Raw genomic sequence first — 17178 nt, 5'->3', positions numbered from 1 at the left:
TTACATGTTTAGAATGTCGGACTACGAAAACTTCGAAAATAATTTTGTCGGACAGAACTTCCAATTGATTTTTTAACCTCTCATGCAAAAATCATACTGCTATTTATCACCAACATAATTCCTCTCATGTGACATGTGTCGGACTAGTTAAAATGCCCAACATTTTTGTCGGATAAACTTTTTTCATATATTATTATTTAACGTCTAGTCCAGAAAGCCACTGCGCATCCGTTAGGAAAAATATACCATTTGGATTTTTTGCACAATCTTATTCAAAAAGGACCCCTTTTAACAAATTTGCATGTTGCCAGGACCAAAAATGGGTCAAAAATTTTTTAAACGTTTTTTTTTTTGTTTTTTTCCTAAAATTATTTTTTTTTGCATGGAACAAAATTTTTTTGGTTCTTTGGATCATTCCAAACAGAAAATACCTTTAGAGACTTTTCACTAAAGTTAATAGTTTTTGACATATAAGCGATTAAAAATTGAAAAATTGCTAAATCGGCCATTTTTAACCTCAAAAACTATGTGAAAAACTGAAAATTTTAATGTTGCCAAGGTAGATAAATATTTTTTAAACATCGATTAATGAAATCTCGAAGAGTTTTTTGCAATACAATATTCAAAACTCCTTTGTTTTTTAATTGCCAATCAAGCGTGCGCGACACTATTTTCCACCGTTGCATATGTATACAGTAGTATGGTGCAAATGAAAGGAATAAATTCGTTATTTCGTAAACCGGCGACTTTAAGGAAAAATCCCGAAGCAGGTCGATTTTTATTTTTAAGTTATGATATTGTGACATTTAAAAAACAAAGCAGTTTTGAATATTGTATTGCAAAAAACTCTTCGGGATTTCATCAATCGATATTTAAAAAATATCTGCATACCTTGGCAACATTCAAATTTTCAGTTTTTCACATAGTTTTTGAGGGTTAAAAATGGCCAACTTCGCAATTTTTTAATTTTTAATCGCTTATATGTCAAAAACTATTAACTTTAGAGAAAATCACTAAAGACCCTTTCTCTTTGGAATGACCCAAAAACCTAAAAAAAACTTTGTTCCATGCAAAAAAAAATAATTCTAGGAAAAAACAAAAAAAAAACGTTTAAAATTTTTGACCCACTTTTGGTCCTGGCAACATGCAAATTTGTTAAAAGGGGTCCTTTTTGAGTAAGATTGAGCAAAAAATCCGAATCGGAATATTCTTTCTAGCCGATGCGCAGTGGCTTTCTGGACTAGTTGGCTATTGAATTAACTTACTATTTTTCACAATCATAAACTTGTCAGGACGACACGTTTACCATGTTCCACAATAATTAAAACTTCCCCTGTTCCAGTGTTCCCATATAATATCAAAGTTTGTCTGATTTGACACCGTTAAGCTATGAACAAATTTCCAGCTTGCTATTAATAAACTTTTCTTTGATACGCGGGATCCAGGACTAATACACTGTACGTAAAAATGCAAATGAAAATTTCATATTTCAAACTAGAGCGCGACTTCAGCTGGCATCGCATCGTCTATAAATGCTTGTGATCAGGACCCTTAGTTGCTGTACTGAGATGCAAGTCTCTGTTTCGGCTGACAAAAATATACGTTAATTCGACATGTCAAATAAATAAATTTTATTCATTAATGTTAATGTACAAGGTAATATACGCAGCTTACTATTTTTTATTTGAGCTGTCTACCCAATGATATGTATTATATTATGAGTATGCATATATACAGCTTGTCTACATAAGTTGGGCATATAAGGGAAACTTTTTATTTTTAATTTTACGAAAAAAAGTTATTCACATTTAAAAGTTCTGAATGGTCTAACACCTAAAATTCAATCACTATATATCAAATTTTATCTATATTATACGAGGTATGTTAAAAATATGAATTTCGCTCAAGAGTAAAGTACTTTTATTTTTCACAATATTGAAAATTGTTATTATGAAAAGTTGTCTGGAAATAAAAGCTATGTTCTTAGATGAAATTAGGTACATCTTTCTAATAAAAAAAAAATTGAAAATTTTTCTCAAATTACGGATATTTAACACCATTTTCATTTATAATTCTTTTATTCTTAAGTTCACGAAGAAAAGTTATTCTTCATAAAAATATCTTCATGTTCTAAAATATAAGACGGATATATCATAGTCCAAGCAGTAAAGCTTAAAACAGGTCAAAACCTCGTAATTTTTACAAAATGGACCGATTTTCAAGAAAATTTGGAATTAAGTTCACGCTATCCTCTACTTCAAAATGCATATTGTACCAAAGGGCGTTTTTTTTTATTTTTTAAGGGTGAAAACTAATCCTTATTGCCAAAATCTATAAAAAAAGCTTAAAAGGAGTGAAATTTGTTCAGATGCACTAAATATTATTATCTAATATGTACTCTCACTTTAATTATTAACTATTTCAACCTTTTAAAAGTTCATTTTTAAGGGTGAAAACTACCCCTAATTTCTCAAATTTGCTCAATATTTCTCAAAAAGCTTAAGGAGGATAAAATTTGGATCGGATGATTTAGGTAATAATGGTTTGGCATTCTTAATATAATTTCTGAGTATTTCAACCCTTAAAAATATATTTTTTTAAGAGCGAAAACTACCCCTCATTCCTAACTCTACACCAAAGTTTATACTCGAACAGTGAAATTTAGTTAAGATGAGTTAAATAATGATTTTTGGTGCTCTAAGTATAACTTATAAATATTTAAATCCTTCGAAAATTTATAAATAGTTAATCAAGAAATGTAATAATTACATTTTCATGAAAATTATTTATATAAACAATTGTGGCTCAATCCCATATAAACATATTCAATTTAAACATGCCACAAGAAATCTGTTTCAGAAACTTGCATCCTACGGAGTGTATATTTATTGTCAGTAATTGATTGATATGGTATAAATTCTTGTCGATTCGCTAAACTCAGACACAACTGGCTAGTGATTTTAGTAGGTAATTTTCTTGTTTTTGACCAATTTTGCCAAAATTGGCAAAATTACTAACTATTTAGTAATTATTAACTATTTAGTAATTATTTTTAAAATATCAAATTACTTACTAAAATCACTAGCCAGTTGTGTCTTTAGCGAACCGACGTAATTTTTTGTTTTAGTTAATATAAAAGTCCTTCAACAAGTAGACATGTCCAATCTACACACATGTTTTAATCATTTGTTACCCTAAATATCTTAAATACATTATATATATAAGTACATACTTATATGTAATGATTTGTAGAAAATATATACAAAGATATTTAAAAAATATTGGCGAGCACATCCAGAATGAAAAAGATAGTAACAAATAAAATCATCAGATGTTTCCACTTTCACCTGGAGCTGCGGGCGTAGATTAGTTCCGCCAAAAGATTACGGATACAGGCACACACAAACATATAATATATACGCAATCGTATTGGTTCTATAAGTTCCAAAAGTCGAGTATGAATCAATGTATGCACGAATATAAATTTCTAACCTACACAATACAAAAAACACCGCTACCGTACAATATTATGACAACGTAGAATGAAGTAAACACTTCTGTTTCAGAAACAGAACAAGGTGGTGGAAAATCACAAAACGCTAAATGTTTTCGGCATAAACTGACCATCATCAGTGTGAACGTCCGGTCTACAAGGATTAGAAACTAGCCGCTTTAGGTGTAAAAACTTCTAAATTATATTCTTGGTAGATTTAACATTATAAAGTAGGCGACATTAAGTCGATGTATTAAGATTATTTGAAAACCTTGTGGATGTTATTCATCCTTGCTCGAAAAATGCAAGTAGTGCTCAGATGAGAGGTTAACGACCAACTAACCTGACGGGTTATATTGTAAAATAAAAAGGCCCATCAAAAATTAAGGTCATAACAAACATTGTTTTTATTTTCTTTAGGATTAGACCATAAAAGTAATAGTCCGATGAGATCTGTTTGAATTGACATTTTGACATTTTCCAACCCTCTATGAATATCTAGAAAAATAGAGAGAAGGATATTTCTATACTTCGGATTTATTGAAAATGGTATGCTAACAAATAGTATAAATTTTAATAACTAAATTTTTTTAATTTGCCATTAACTGGTGGTGTCAAAAATGGCACCTGAAATAGCGCAGTACATGCAGAAAGTAACGTGCGATAAGTGTAACAAGTAGAAAATTAGAAAATTTATATATAATAGGAAGTATACAACAAGGCATCATGCATTTGAGGTTAAAAAACGGTTATAGATATTTAACGAAGATAAGGAACAAAATAAAATTTTTTCGTAGTTTATTTAGGTATAAGTAATTTTTTATAACATACTGTGTATCATACCCAATTAAATATTTATTGTTCTAAAACATCGAAACTGCAAAAACCATTTCCAGAAAAAATAGTATTCATTTTATTGCTCTAAGCACACCTTTCCGGTATGGGTTGAATCCCAACTTTTGTTATTATCTTAAGTCCTATTCTGCGCTTATGTGCCTCTCGAGCATTTTTTCTTCGGTTATCCGCCGCTCACAGAAAAACATTAAGATGTGGCCTCTATCATCAATATTAAGAATCGAAAGCGAAGGAGAGATAGGGCAGATACGGGTGCAGTTTTTTTTTAACTCAAAGGTAGGTAAAAAGACAGAATATGATGCTTCTATTTTATTGCTTTCTAGCCCGATCAAAGAACACACAATTTTCCGAATACATCCAAAAAAATTAAGGAAGGATGAAAATTTGGAAGTAGGTAGTTGAAATTGTCTATTATTATACAAGAAAAAGTTTACAACATCCCCTCCATTTTTCAAAAATTGGGAAATACGGGGTGAAAAATATTTTCTTGGGGGTGAAAAAATATACATTCAAAATAAGTCCGGAATTGGATAAAATGACTTATTCTAAGCAGCTTTTGTTCTATAGTTTATATAGAGTGTTTCACTAAGTCGATACTTTTTGAGTTATTTGCGAGTATGTATTTTTAATAAAATAAAAACAAGTTTTTGGACGGATTTTTGCAAATAACTCAAAAAGTAAGTATTATATGGAAAAAAACATTCCTAGCAAAAATATAGCTTTTAAAAAAGTGAAAAGAATGGTGTATGCATAAAGTCTGTAGACCCAGTAGAAGCAGGGTTGTAGCTTATGAAAAGTAGGTTCTTATTCGTCAAATTTCAAATCGAACCTTTCAACGTGAAATAACCAAAAAACGGAGCACTTCTCGGGTAAAACTCATTATAACTTTTTTAAAGTGTTTAAAAAAAGGTTTAATCTTGTTTTCCATAAAAACTTCTAACATTCAAAGTAAGTGAAATACTCTTAAAATATTGTTGGTCCCTTTTATTTTTTGTTAAAAAAATCGCGAAAATCACCCCCTAATTAGCATCTCAAATAAAATTAATCGTTACCGCTTCACAAGTTACTTAACTTATTATGTATTTTTTATATGATGTATAAGTTTCATTGGTTCAATGTGCACATTTTTGAAAAAAATTTGATGTAAAATAAACACTTCTTTTTAATTAAAAAAAATATTTTTTTTTCAAAATAACTTTTAGTAATACCAAAAATCTCAAACAGTAATAAAATGTACGTTTTGCTTTTCTGAATATTTCATATGTTTTATTTGCTTGTTAGACAAAAATCAAAAATAATTGTCAAAGTTAATTTAAATTTCAAAATCTCTCCGAAAAATATTAATTTTTGGCGGATTATTTGATTTATACCGTTCTAATTTAGTTTGTTTAGTTTTGTTAAACTTTTCCTTATTTAGTTTACATTTTGAAAGTGTTCATAAGTTAAACGTTACTTGAAAACTCCTCTATGGAGTCATCTAGTGGAGGCGAACCGCCTGATATTGAGAATTCGATGGATAGTAGCTGTGATTTACAAGATTTAAATGGATTTCTACCCAACCAGCCTCAAAATAAGATAAGTAGTAGTATTAATCTTAACAATATTAATGAAAAACAAAATACTTTAGTAAACTCAGATCAACCAGAAAAAACCAGGCCTGTTTATTTATACGAAAAAATTGATTTAGGACCTTTTTACATTTTCATTGAAAACTCCAGTTTAAATTTTACAGGAAAATTAAACGCTGTTAAAATAGGCGAGATCCTATTTACGTTACATCCAGAAATTGACAATTATATAAAAAAAATTGACTCAATCGGACGCAACCGAGTTAGGGTCTCATTTAAAAATTATAGTAGCGCAAATGCTTTAGTTACTTCCAAATTCCTTATTCAAAAAAATCTGACCGCATACATTCCAAAATTTCAATTGTTTAAACTAGGTGTAGTAAGGGATATAGATTCAGATATATCGGAAGAATATCTTAAACATAGAATAAAGGAATTTGATCACCATTGCAAATTCTCGGTTGAGTATGTGAAACGAATAACAAGAAAAATAGTAGCAGATGACAAAGTAATATTTAATCCAACAAAATCAGTTATTGTGTCTTTTAAATGCCAGAATATACCAAAGTATGTAGTAATTAATCATGTCTTACACACTGTTGAAAAATACCAGCAAAAGGTAATTATCTGTTACCACTGCTATAGGTATGGGCACATGAGTAAGCAGTGTAAAAGTAATCCTCGCTGTTTTAAGTGTCATGAATCTCACCTTTCCGATTCTTGTCCTTTATCATCGTTTAACAAAAAATGTCTATCCTGTGAAGGTGAACACTTCACTAATGAATGGGAGATATGCCCAGAATTTGATCGCCAAAAGAAAATAAAACATTATATGTCTGAAAACAGCTTATCTTTTAAGGAAACAATTAAACTCTTTCCTAAGATAACTTATGCATCTATAGCAGCCAATAATTCCTCAATAAATTCTCATCAAACTCCAAATATGAATGCACCATCCTCTTCATATTCCTTTACTCAATTGTCCACGTCTCAAACATCTTCCAATCAGTTCGCTCTACCTTCAGTTTCAAATAGATATACAATAATAAAACCACCAAAATACAAACGACCTATCTCTTCCTCACCAGACCAAGTAACAATGGAACATCAAAAAATAATAAAGTTAAACCCCATGTCCAACAGACCCGGTGGTATTATCACCTCTTCTTCGTATCAATCTACATTTAATCCAGAACAAGGATCTAAAATACATGAACCATCAAAAGAATTAACAGAATTAATATCAAATATAGTTACAAGTATTATCTCTAATATAAATCACAAAAATTTTGAAATTCCAGAAAAATCAGTTCTAGTAAATTCAATTCAATCAGTTTTAAGTTCTCTCTTATATAATAATGAATAGATTGGTAATTTGTCAATGGAATTGTAGATCGGCTAACTCTAATAGAGAAAACCTTATCCACCTATTAGAAGACCAGAAAGTTGATATCGCATTATTGTCAGAAACTAGATTTAAACCAGAAAAGTATTATAACTTTCACGGGTACAATATTGTCAGAGACGACCGCTTTTCAGTAACTGTTGGCGGTGGCTCAGCAATTTTAATAAATTCAAACCTATATTACGAGGAAGTCACCATGAAAGTAGATTTAATAAACGTCAATAAAGTAGCAATAAAAATAAAGTTTAAGTCATATACTGTCACATTTATATCTATGTATGTTCCCCCAGGAACCAAGTTATTGTTACAACAATGGAACAATTTCATAACATCTATAGAAAGACCATTTATAATAGGAGGTGACCTTAATGCTCACCACATTGCCTGGGGCCTAGACAACCAAACAGATATGAAAGGTAAAATCTTGATGGACTGTATAGACGATAATAATTTAATATTCAAAAATGATGGCTCTCCTACTTTCTTTAGGAACTTCTCGAAATCGGCAATAGACCTGACCATTTGTACTCCTGACTTAAACCACCTGATCACTTGGAAAACACTTCAAGACCTATTTGGTTCAGACCATACACCTATAAGAGTAGAGTTAGAGGATCAACCAACTCATACATATAATCCATATTCACAAAAGTGGAATTTAAAGAATGCCGACTGGAAATTATATGAACAGTATTCGGAAGATGTATTCTCTCAATTTAAAGATATAAATTCTTATGAACAAATTTTGCACAATATAAATACAACTGCATCCTACTGCATCCCCAAATTTAAAATAAAAAAACCGACTTCTAGAGGAAAATACTGGTGGGATTTAGAATGTGAAGAAGCAGTCAGAAGAAGACAGGAAAGTTTTTGTATATTCAAAGAAAATCCAAACCATGAAAACCTACTTAAGTATAAAAAAGATGATGCACATGTCAAGAAGATCACTAAACAAACTAAAAGAAATAGCTGGAGAGATTATGTCGGATCCCTAAATAGGTCAGTCCCTATTAAAGATGTATGGTCAAAAGTTAACCGAATAAAAAATAGAAAAACAAAGAACAAAGTCCCTGTTATTCTGTCGGAAGCTTCGTGGATAGAAGAGTTCCATCAAAATATCACACCGCCGTCTGCAGAATTAGTAATTCCTGATTTACAACTAAATGCTCTGTACGACTATCCAGAACCAATCCGTTTCCTAGTCAAACCATTTTCTGCCACTGAACTAAACTTTGCGTTGAAGAAAAACTCAAATTCAGCACCAGGTGCCGATAATATCCATTACTCGATGCTATCAAATCTTTCAAGAATTGGTAAGGCTGCACTACTAAATATATATAATGAAATTTGGATGCGCCGCATAAAGATTCCTGACGATTGGCACGTTTACACTATTATCCCGGTTTTAAAACCAGGAAAATCATCAAAGAATTGGGATTCTTACCGTCCAATCGGTCTGGCTTCCTGTATACTAAAAACATATGAGAGACTTATTAAAAACCGTCTGGAATTTTGGCTAGAAAAGAACGACCTATTACCAAGAAGTCAGTTTGGTTTTAGAAAAGGTAAATCCACACAAGATAGCCTCTGCCACTTTTTAATAGACATTTATAGTTCCTTTACTTATAAGAAAGCAGTTAGTGCTTTGTTCTTAGATATAAAAGGGGCTTACGACAACGTTAATCTTCACATACTATACGCGAAAATGTTGGAAATAGGAATACCCGAGATAGTAATATGGAACATCATTAACTTATACATTAATCGAGCAGTTCACGTTAGATTAAATGGAGATCAATCTAACTCCCGATACACATCTTTGGGACTACCTCAGGGTAGCATCCTAAGTCCTATATTATATATACTGTATACTGCTGACTTAGAAACTAAACTTCCTCAACACATAAAAATCCTACAGTACGCTGATGATGTTGCGATATATGCAGAAAATAAGTCAATAGATAGATGTAATAACTACCTTAAATCGACATTGAATATTATAAAAAAATGGGCTACCGATAATAACTTAACAATATCAGAGAGTAAATCAACCATTGTTACCTTTACTAAAAAACGATATGTTCCTCAAAGCCATCTACAATTTGATAATACTAGTATTCCTTATAAAACTTCAATAAAATTTCTTGGCGTATTTTTAGACTCCAAATTAAATTGGAAAGAACACACAAATTACATATTACGAAGAATGGAAAATGCAATGAATATCATGAAGACTGTAAGTGTCAGTAACTGGGGAGCTGATCCAAACATATCAATATTACTATACAGAAATTTGATAAGATCAATCTTAGACTATGGATCTATTTTTTATGGCTCAGCATCAAACTCTGTACTCCAAAAAATCGAGAGGATCAAAAATAAGGCACTTAGGTTATGCACTGGTTATCTTCGTAGCACACCTATATTGGTCATGGAATGTGAGCTTAATGAACCTCCACTTTCCTTACGCAGGGAATACCTAAGTGAGAAATTTATAGTTAAAACAGCGGTAAACGATAAACTGCTATTAAATAAAATTGTTCATTTAACCACCTCATACCTAACTCATTATTACTGGGAAAAAAAGAAACTGCTTTTAGTTGTGGAAAGCTTCCTCAACGTTTCTAATTCCATTGGCGACATACACCAAATTGAACAAAGCTCGTCTCGAAAGCTAAATTATGAAGATTATTTATCTCCAGTTAACTGTCATTTAAGTAATATTCGTGCGACAGACTTCCTTACTAAAATAGACCACCTTCAGTGTGTACAAAAAAACTGGGGGAGTTATCAGAAATTATATACGGATGGTTCAAAAATGGAAGGAAAAGTTGGATATGCTATATATTACCCACAAAAAAGTATAAAAATAAACAACAGATTACCTGATAAAATGACAATTTTCACAGCTGAACTCATTGCAATCAAAGAAGCATACAAAATATGTATTAATCAAAAAGAACTCAATTATGTTATATTTACAGACTGCCAAAGCATTGTAAAGACATTGAAATATAATGTACATAATTTTGCAGAAAATTATATCATCAGTGACATCATAGCAATGAACAGTGAAGCTTTGAAATCGGGCAAAAATATAATATTGTGTTGGATAAAAGCACACATTGGTATAAAAAACAACGAAATAGTAGATGATCTGGCTAAAAAAGCAACAACGAAGGAATCCACTCTGCATACTTATCAACTTCCTATGGGAGACATAATTTCTATTATGAGATCTATCAAACGGACGAAATGGCAGGAACAATACAATAATTCAGACAAAGGAAATTATTACAAAAAAATCCAGCCTACACTTCCCATCAAGACATGGTTTAATCAAGTTTCCAACAAAGGCTTTATCAAAACTATTTGTCGAATAAGAAGTAATCACTGTCTGACTCCAGTCTACAAAAGAGAAATAGGACTTGTAGATAATGATGAATGTTTATGTGGAGAGCTAGCTGATCTACAACATATGCTATTAGAATGTCCTTTACATTTTATTGAAATATCAAACTTTTTTGCCAATCTAGTTCAAGTTAATGTACAATTTCCTTTTAATCTTATATACCTTTTACAATCAAACAATCTAGATGTTTATAAAATTTTGTACAACCATGTTAATTGTTTAAAATTAAAGCTCTGAGAAAAAAAGAAAAAAATAATAAAAAAAAAAAAATAATTAAATAAAATAAAAAGATACTAAGATCTAAACCTCGGCGAGGTTGAATCGGGTTTAGGTCTTAGCGCGATAAAAAAATATACAAAAAAAAAAAAAAAAAAAAAAAAAATAAAAAATGTAATAAAAAAAAATGTTAAAAAATATAATAAAAAAATAATAAAAAAAACAGAGTAAAAAAAAACAGTAGTACTAATAGTTTTAAATTTAGATACTAAGCATATATTTTGTAAAAGAGAGAATTCAAAACACATTGACTGGCCAGTTGGTTGCTTAAACCAGTGCCAATAAAACATAAACACACACACAGACAAAAATTGGTTATAGTCCAAGCTGTGGGTAAAAAATAGGTCGATTTCAGGATATAATTCAGGATTTTTTGAAACCTATCAGATGTTGTAAAGTACGATGCCAGGAATAACTTCTACCAAAATGTAACCAACAATTTTGTGCGCTTTTTATTTATGACGTTTTTCATTTATTTAATTTGAAATTTTTAAAGATTTTTAATTTTGCAACATAGGATATTAGTCTGGGCAGATTATCGGAGACTAGGCCATTTTTTGGGAAAAGTTACTTACCAGCAATTTTATTGCTGGAATCAAATCTTATGGTTCTATATACAGTGATGATCGCGCTAATAATCGGCAAAATAGCGCAAAAGATGGAAAACATAATACATTGCGTAACAAAAAGAGAGGAAACTAGTGGAGATGGAAATGATCGTGATAAACGTATAAATTAACATTACATTACATAGTTTCCCACTTTTAGACGTATCAGAGGAGTATGACAACTGTCACTGTGACAGTAGAATTTTATAAAATACTCCTGTCACAGACGTCTAAAGGTGGGAAACCATGTAATGTAATGTTAATTTATACGTATCATCATCCAGCCTCAAAAGTCCACTGCTGAACATAGGCCTCCTCCCCTCGTTTCCAACCCCATCTATCCTGCGCCGCCCTCATCCAGTTTTTATTTACCTTTCTTAAGTCGTCAGTCCATCTTGTAGGCGGTCGACCGACGCTTCTCTTGTCTTCTCTTGGCCTCCATTCCAATAACCTCTTCGTCCATCGCCCATCGCCCATCTGTCATTCTGGCTACGTGTCCTGCCCATCTCCACTTCAACCTGGCTATCCTCTCGATGACGTCAGTCACCTTTGTTCTTCTCCTGATTTCTTCGTTTCTGATTTTGTCTCGCAGCGTTATTCCTAACATCGACCGCTCCATTCTTCTCTGCGTGACTCTTAGTTTGGTAGCCGAGGCTTTAGTTAAGGTAAGTGTTTCTGATCCGTACGTCAAGACTGGGAGGACGCACTGATCGAATACCTTTCTCTTTAGACATGTGGGTAACTCACTTTTAAAAGTTTCTCTCAGTTTTCCAAATGCTGCCCACCCAAGACCGATTCTTCTCTTCAGCTCATGAGTCTGGTTATCCCTGCCAATCGTAATTTCATGTCCCAGGTATTTATATCTATCTACGAGTTCTATTTCCTTCCCACCAATACTGATGTTCTGGTTGGGTACCAAATTTGTCATTATTTTTGTTTTTGAGATGTTTATATTTAAACCTACATTTTCTGTAGCTACAACGAGTTCTTGTACCATCTCTCTTGCCATACCTAGATCCTCAGCTACTATGACTATATCATCGGCGAAACGTAAGTTGTTTAGGTATTCTCCATATATTTTTATTCCCTTTGTCATCCAATCCAAACTTTTGAAAGCATGTTCTAAGACCGTATTAAAAAGTTTAGGTGACATTGGGTCTCCTTGTCTAACCCCATGTTCTATTTTTATGCGATTACTGTTAGTATGTAATTTGACAGTGGTTGTTGCCTTTAAGTATATTTTGTGTAATAATTTTGTATACCTATAATCTAGCCTGCATTCTTGAAGCGCCTGTAATATTTTGCTAAGTTCAACTGTGTCAAAGGCTTTATGAAAATCGATAAAAACTAGAACTAGGGGTTTATTGTATTCCACTACTTTCTCTATCAGGGTTTTTATACTTTGTAGATGGTCATTTGTTCCGTAATTTTTTCGGAATCCTGCCTGTTCTCTTGGTTGATAAGTCTCTAACTTTCTTTCCATTCTCTTAACTATTATTCGCGTAAATAACTTATATAAATGGCTGAGGAGGCTAATCGGTCTGTAATTCTCTAAATTGGCTTTGTCTCCTGCTTTGTGTAATAGAATCATAGTAGCGTTGTTCCAGTCTGTTGTAATATTGGCGTTGTGAAGGCAGATATTGAAAAGTTGTTTAATTTTTTCAAGTAGTATATTTCCTCCAATTTTTAGTGCTTCTGATACTATTCCATCTTCACCTGGGGTTCGATTATTTTTCATTTTCTTCAGAGCCTCTTTGATTTCTGATTTTGTTATATCGGGCATTAAATCCGATCCTTGATTTAATACCCCAGTTTTTACTGTAATTGGAGGTTGCGCATTGTCATCTTTTTTTCTTGATTTGTATAACTCTGTGTAGAACTCTTCGACTATTGTTAATATTTCATCTCTGTTTGTAGTTTCTTTTCCAGTTCTGTTTCTTAGTTTGTTGATTTCTATTTTTTCTTTTTGTACGCTTACGTTCTTCAAAACTTTCATGTTCTTATTTTGCTCTATTGCTTGTTTTGTTTTTTCTACATTGTAGTTTCTCATGTCTTTTCTTATTGACTTTGTGATAGTCTTATTTATTTGATTTAGCGCTTCTTTGCTGGAACTTGTATCTCCTTTCATCTGTCGTCTTAGTTCTATAAGGGTTTTAGTAGGTTGACTTAGTATTTCATCTTTTTGGTTTGTTGGACAGTATTTAGTTTGAGCCTGTTGTATTGTGGTGATTATTTGCTTGTTCAGTATATTAATGTCTGTTGTTGTTGTATCTTCCGACGGAAAGCCTGTAAAGGAGTCAGTAGAACACTTCATAGGAAGAAATCTGAAATTAGAGGTCAGACTGAGAGGAGCGGTGAAGATCGGCGACCAAATCTTTGTAGCAGAAATGGAAAACCTAACGGATAAGATGAGTGTACTAAAAAACAAAGGAAAACTGAAAAATCTACAGGGACAAAAGGTGTATATAGAATCAGATTTAACAAGAAAGGAAAGGGAAATACAAGCAAAAATTAGGAAAATGGCAAAAGAAGAAAAAGACAAAGGTAATACTACGAAGATAGGATATATGAAACTGGAGATTAATGGAAAGGAGTGGAAATGGGACCATAATAAAGAGAAACTTATACTAACTCACAGAAATATCGGGGAAGGGACTTCAAAAAACTAAAAGAAAATAATGAGACCGGACCCACAACAATGACAACCAAGGCAATGAATGGGAAAAGCGATAGGGAAAAAGATGATGCAAAGGTAAACAAGGATGAAAATAGGAAAAAGGGGAAAGCTAGATTGCAGAAAAAAGGAGAGATAAAAATGGGAACATGGAATGTGAGAAGCATCAATGGAAAAGAGGAAGAACTGGTAGAAGATATGATAAGACAAAAAATAGAAATACTAGGAATAACAGAAACGAAGATGAAAGGAAAAGGTCTTAAGAAAATACACAAAGGGTATTGGTTACTTTGGGTAGGAGCGGATACAAAAGAGAGAGCAAAAGAAGGAGTCGGGATAATAATTGCACCGAATAGACTACAACACGTTATAGAAGAAACATATGTTAACCAGAGAATATTATCGGTGAAAATTAAACTGATGGACGAAGAAATATGGACAATAATAACAGCCTACGGAGTAAATGAAGATGCAAGAAAGGAAGAGAAAGATAAATTTTTCGAGGAGCTCCAAATGCAAATTGATAATGGGGAAGAAAACATAATTGTAATGGGAGATCTAAACGGTAGAGTCGGAAACAACAACAGCGGAATAGAGGAGTGCATGGGAAAAGAAGGAGAAGAAATGCTAAACAGAAATGGTGAAAGAATAATAGAAATATGTATGGAGAATAAACTAGTTATAACAAATACAAAATTTAAACATAAAGAAGTACACAAATACACGAGAGTACAAGACAGCAGAAACGAAAAATCAATCATAGATTACTTTTTGGTAAGCAGCAACAAATGGAAAAGAGTACAGGATACGAAAGTGAAAAGAGGCTCGGAGATTGGCAGTGACCACCATCTAGTAATAATGAGAATGAGAACAACAGAGGAAAAAGAAGAAAAGAGAAGAAAGGTAGTAAATGAAAAAATAAAAAGTTACAAATTAAAAGAGGAAATATATAAGAAGAAATTCCAAGAAAAATTAGATAATACTTTGAAAGGTAGGGCAAAAAATACAAATATAGAAAAAAAATGGGAATATCTAAAAACCAGCATAATCAAAGCAGCTGAGGAAACTTGCGGGAAAGCAAAAATAGCAAACACTAACATGAGGAGAACAGAATGGTGGACGGAAGAAATACGAGAGAAAATAAAGAACAAAAAAGACAAATGGAAAAGATACCTAAGCACAAAACACCCGGAAGATTACGAAGCATATAAAGAAAAAAGGAAAGAGGTTAAAATAGCGGTGAAAGCAGGAAAGGAAAGGTCATGGGAGATATTTGGACAAAAAATGACAAAAAATTATAGGGAAAACCAAAAACTCTTCTACGGCGCATTAAAACAACTCAGACAAAAGAAAGAGCACACGATGCCGAATATAAAAGACAAGAATGGAAACGTACTAACAGAAGAAAAACAAATAATGGAAAGATGGAGAGAACATTTCAAAGAGCTAACTCATGTAGACAAGGACAACATAGGGGAGATACAAGAAAGGAATGAAGAACAACAAGTGGAATCCATAACAAGAGAGGAATTAGAGAAAGCAATAGAAAGAGTAAAACTGGGCAAAGCACCAGGCAAGGATCATATCACCCCGGAAATGATAAAATTCATGGGGACAGAGGGAATGGATAGCATGAAAGAACTAATGAATGATATCATAAATAGAGCAGAATTACCAAAGGACTGGAAGAAAGACATTATATTACCAATACACAAAAAGGGAGACAAGAGAAACTGTAATAATTACCGAGGTATCACCATATCAAGTATCCCTGGGAAGGTATTAGCAAGAATACTAGAGACAAGAATAAAAACACAAATAGAAACAACTATGGAAGACACACAGTGTGGATTCAGGAAGGACAGAAGCACGCAAGACCTAATATTCACATTAAGACAAGTAAGTGAGAAGGTAATCAAGAAAAATAGAGAGATACATATGTGCTTCATTGACCTGGAAAAGGCGTTTGACAGAATCCGAAGAAAGGACGTTTGGAAGACACTAACAGAAAGGGGAGTCGACAGACACATAATAGAAGTAATAAAGGATATGTACAAAAATAATACAAATACAGTAAGAACCAATAACGAGGAATCCAGAGAATTTTCTACAAGTCAAGGCGTCAAACAGGGATGCGTGCTGAGTCCACTGCTATTCTCAGTGGTACTGGATGAAGCGATAAAGAAAGCCAAGAGAAGAATGAGAAAACTAACATTAGGATACTGGCAAATGAAACAGACTCAACTATCGGAGCTACTATTTGCAGACGACATGGTATTGATAGCAGAAAACAGAGAAGACTTACAGAACAATCTTGAAATCCTAGAAGAAGAACTATCAAACATAAATATGAAAATTAATACAGAGAAAACAAAAACAATGATAATTTCAAATACGAGGAAGACACACGCAATAGAATTAGACGGGAAACAACTAGAGCAAGTGGAATATTTTAAATACCTAGGAGTAATAATCGAATCAAATGGTAAACAAGACATGGAAATAAACGAGAGAATGGGACGAACAGGAAGCTTATTTAACACTATGAAAACAACATTTTTTGGGAAAAAAGGGATACCGGAAAAAGTAAAAACGGCAGTCGTTAAATCAGTAGTTAGACCAACAATCATGTATAGCAGCGAGACATGGACATTGACGGGGAGACAAAAATCCAGAGTCAATGCTATGGAAATGAGGTTCCTGAGGAAAATAGCAAACAGAAAAAGGACAGACAAAATACGAAACGAAACAATTAGACAAAACCTAAAACTAGAACCAATCAATGAAAAAATAGTAGAAGGACAACTTAGATGGTTCGGGCACGTGTGTAGAATGTCGAACGAGAGGCTAACAAAACGAGTGTTCGAAACGAGAGTGCAGGGGA

This window comes from Diabrotica virgifera, chromosome 8 (genome assembly GCF_917563875.1).
Source record: "Diabrotica virgifera virgifera chromosome 8, PGI_DIABVI_V3a".
NCBI lineage: Eukaryota > Metazoa > Arthropoda > Insecta > Coleoptera > Chrysomelidae > Diabrotica > Diabrotica virgifera.
The sequence above is the reverse complement of the archived record's forward strand: the minus strand, read 5'-3'. Positions refer to the sequence as shown.